Source organism: Triticum urartu, chromosome 4 (genome assembly GCF_003073215.2).
Source record: "Triticum urartu cultivar G1812 chromosome 4, Tu2.1, whole genome shotgun sequence".
Taxonomy (NCBI): Eukaryota; Viridiplantae; Streptophyta; class Magnoliopsida; order Poales; family Poaceae; genus Triticum; species Triticum urartu.
In genome coordinates this window covers 567518733-567523585 of record NC_053025.1, presented here as the reverse complement: position 1 = coordinate 567523585, position 4853 = coordinate 567518733, and positions in this window count along the sequence as shown.

Genomic DNA, 4853 nt, shown 5'->3' with positions numbered 1-4853 from the left:
TTCACATGTAGATCCCGCCACGACGCTCTGCTTGGAAGTGCACCAACTGACAGCTCCACCATTTAATAAAAAATACCTATCCGGTTTGTGACTTAGAGTCATCCGGATCAGTGTCAAAGCTTGCATCGACGTAACCGTTTACGACGAGCTCTTTGTCACCTCCATAAACGAGAAACCTATCCTTAGTCCTTTTCAGGTATTTGAGGATGTTCTTGACCGCTGTCCAGTGATCCACTCCTGGATTACTTTGGTACCTCCCTGCTAGACTTATAGCAAGGCACACATCAGGTCTGGTACACAAATTGCATACATGATAGAACCTATGGCTGAAGCATAGGGAATGACTTTCATTTTCTCTCTATCTTCTGTGGTGGTCAGGCATTGAGTCTGACTCAATTTCACACCTTGTAACACAGGCAAGAACCCTTTCTTTGCTTGATCCATTTTGAACTTCTTCAAAACTTTATCAAGGTATGTACTTTGTGAAAGTCCAATTAAGTGTCTTGATCTATCTCTATAGATTTTAATGCCCAATATATAAGCAGCTTCACCGAGGTCTTTCATTGAAAAATTCTTATTCAAGTATCCTTTTATGCTATTCAGAAATTCAGTATCATTTCCGATCAGCAATATGTCATCCACATATAATATCAGAAATGCTATAGAGCTCCCACTCACTTTCTTGTAAATACAGGCTTCTCCAAAATTCTGTATAAAACCATATGCTTTGATCACACTATCAAAATGTATATTCCAACTCCAAGAGGCTTGCACGAGTCCATAAATGGATCGTTGGAGCTTGCACACTTTGTTAGCACCTTTTGGATCGACAAAACCTTCTGGTTGCATCATATACAACTCTTCTTTAAGATATCCATTAAGGAATGCAGTTTTGACATCCATTTGCCAAATTTCATAATCATAAAATGCGGCAATTGCTAACATGATTCGGACGGACTTAAGCATCGCTACGGGTGAGAAGGTCTCATCGTAGTCAACTCCTTGAACTTCTCGAAAACCTTTTGCAACAAGTCGAGCTTCGTAGACAGTAACATTACCGTCAGCGTCGGTCTTCTTCTTGAAGATCCATTTATTCTCTATTGCTTGCCGATCATCGGCAAGTCAACCAAAGTCCACACTTTGTTCTCATACATGGATCCCATCTCATATTTCATGGCCTCAAGCCATTTTGCGGAATCTGGGCTCATCATCCCTTCCTCATAGTTCGTAGGTTCGAGTAACATGACCTCCAGAACAAGATTTCCGTACCACTCTGGTGTGGATCTTACTCTGGTTGACCTACGAGGTTCGGTAGTAACTTGATCAAAAGTTTCATGATCATCATCATTACCTTCATCACTTACTGGTGTAGGAATCATTGGAACTGATTTCTGTGATGAACTACTTTCCAAAAAGGGAGCAGGTACAATTACCTCGTCATGTTCTACTTTTCTCCCACTCCTTCTTTCGCGAGAAACTCCTTCTCTAGAAAGGATCCATTTTAGTAACAAAAATCTTGCCTTCGGATCTGTGATAGAAGGTGTACCCAACAGTCTCCTCTGGGTATCCTATGAAGACACATTTCTCCGATTTGGGTTCGAGCTTATCAGGTTGAAGCTTTTTCACATAAGCATCGTGGCCCCAAACTTTAAGAAACGACAACTTTGGTTTCTTGCCAAACCACGGTTCATAAGGTGTCGTCTCAACAGATTTTGATGGTGCACTATTTAACATGAATGCAGTCGTCTCTAAAGCACAACTCCAAAATGATAGTGGTAAATTAGTGAGAGACATCATAGATCACACCATATCTAATAAAGTGCGGTTACAACATTCGGACACACCATTACGCTATGGTGTTCCAGGTGGCGTGAGTTGCGAAACTATTTCACATTGTTTCAAATGAAGACCAAACTCGTTACTCAAATATTCTCCTCCACGATCAGATCGTAGAAACTTAATTTTCTTGTTATGATGATTTTCCACTTCACTCTGAAATTCTTTGAACTTTTCAAATGTTTCAGACTTATGTTTCATCAAGTAGATATACCCATATCTGCTCAAATCATCTGTGAAGGTAAGAAAATAAAGATACCCTCCGCGAGCATCAATACTCATCGGACCGCATACATCAGTATGTATTATTTCCAACAAGTCTGTTGCTCGCTCCATTGTTCCGAAGAACGGAGTCTTAGTCATATTGCCCATGAGGCATGGTTCGCAAGCATCAAGTGATTCATAATCAAGTGATTCCAAAAGTCCATCAGCATGGAGTGTCTTCATGCACTTTATACCAATATGACCTAAACGGCAGTGCCACAAATAAGTTGCACTATCATTATTAAACTTATATCTCTTGGCTTCAATACTATGAACATGTGTATCACTACAAGGTTTAGTAAAAATAGACCATTCATCAAGGGTGCATGACCATAAAAGATATTACTCATATAAAAAGAACAACAATTATTCTCTGATTTAAATGAATAACCGTCTCGCATCAAACAAGATCCAGATATAATGTTCATGCTCAACGCTGGCACCAAATATCAATTATTTAGGTCTAAAACTAATCCCGAAGGTAGATGTAGAGGTAGCGTACCGACGGCGATCACATCGACTTTGGAACCATTTCCCACGCGCATCGTCACCTCGTCCTTAGCCAATCTTCGCTTAATCTGTAGCCCCTGTTTCGAGTTGCAAATATTACCAACAGAACCAGTATCAAATACCCAGGCGCTACTACGAGCATTAGTAAGGTACACATCAATAACATGTATATCAAATATACCTTTCACTTTGCCATCCTTCTTCTCCGCCAAATACTTGAGGCAGTTCCGCTTCCAGTGACCAGTCCCTTTGCAGTAGAAGCACTCAGTCTCAGGCTTAGGTCCAGACTTGGGCTTCTTCATTTGAGCAGCAACTTGCTTGCCGTTCTTCTTGAAGTTCCCCTTCTTCCCTTTACCCTTTTTCTTGAAACGGGTGGTCTTGTAGACCATCAACACTTGATGCTCCTTCTTTATTTCTACCTCCGCAGCCTTTAGCATTGCGAAGAGCTCGGGAATCGTCTTATCCATCCCTTGCATATTATAGTTCATCATGAAGCTCTTGTAGCTTGGTGGCAGTGATTGAAGAACTCTGTCAATGACACTATCATCAGGAAGATTAACTCCCAGCTAAGTCAAGTGGTTGTGGTACCCAGACATTCTGAGTATATGTTCACTGACAGAACTATTCACCTCCATTTTGCAGCTGTAGAACTTATTGGAGAATTCATATCTCTCAATCCGAGCATTTGCTTGAAATATTAACTTCAACTCCTGGAACATCTCACAAAGTATATATGCATTAAGGAGGGTGGAGTCAGGCTAGATCTATACTATAATATCCTTAATGTCTATAAGTGGAGTCCTCTTTTATGCAGGTTTCCACTTTAAGCAATGATTTTAGAATCCGATTCAATAGAAAATTGAAGAAAAAGAAGAAAACAGGGGTTCTGTTGAATTTCAAGTATTCAGTTTCACCAATAAGATACGGAGACTTGCTTCACATTTGGAATTACACAAAAAAGATTTTTCATCGGAAAGAGGTCTACGAAGACTTTTGGGAAAACGTCGACGTTTGCTGGCTTATTTGGCAAAGAAAAATAGAGTACGTTATAAGAAATTAATCGGTCAGTTGAATATTCGGGAGCAGTAATTTAATCGTTCAAATTTTTTTCTTGTTTTATTATTTTTTTAGTAGTCTTATTATATGCTCCATGAAATTCAAAACGTCGTTGAAGTCCCGGTTCTAAGCCATAAAGCATGGCACACTGAACTATCGGGTAGTCATCAGCTTTGCTCTACCAGGTGTTCATAACATCTGGCGTTGCTCCTGCAGCGGGTTTGTCACCTAGGGGTGCTTCCAGGACGTAATTATTCTGTGCAGCAATGAGGATAATCCTCAAGTTACAGATCTAGTCCGTGTAATTGCTATCACCATATTTCAACTTAGCTTTCTTTAAGAACGCATTAAAATTCAACGGAACAACAACACGGGCCATCTATCTACAACAACATAGACATGCAAAACACTATCAGGTACTAAGTTCATGATAAATTAAAGTTTAATTAATCAAATTACTAAAGAACTCCCACTTAGATAGACATACCTCCTAATCATCTAAGTGATCACGTGATCCAAATCAACTAAACCATGTCCGGACATCACGTGAGATGGAGTAGCTTTCAATGGTGAACATCACTATGTTGATCATATCTACTATATGATTCATGCTCGACCTTTCGGTCTCAGTGTTCCGAGGCCATATCTGCATATGCTAGGCTCGTCAAGTTTAACCCGAGTTTTTTGCGTGTGCAAAAACTGGCTTGCACCCGTTGTATGTGAACGTAGAGCTTATCACACTCGATCATCACGTGGTGTCTCGACACGATGAACTGTAGCAACGGTGCATACTGAGGGAGAACACTTATACCTTGAAATTTAGTGAGAGATCATCTTATAATGCTACCGCCGAACTAAGCAAAATAAGATGCATAAAGGATAAACATCACATGCAATCAATATAAGTGATATGATATGACCATCACCATCTTGTACCTTTGATCTCCATCTCCAAAGCACCGTCATGATCACCATCATCACCGGCTTGACACCTTGATCTCCATCGAAGCATCGTTGTCGTCTCACCAACCATTGCTTCTACGACTATCACTGCCGCTTAGATATAAAGTAAAGCAATTACATGGCGATTGCATTTCATACAATAAAGTGACAACCATATGGCTCCTGCCAGTTGCCGATAACTCCGTTACAAAACAAGATCATCTCATACAATAAAATTTAGCATC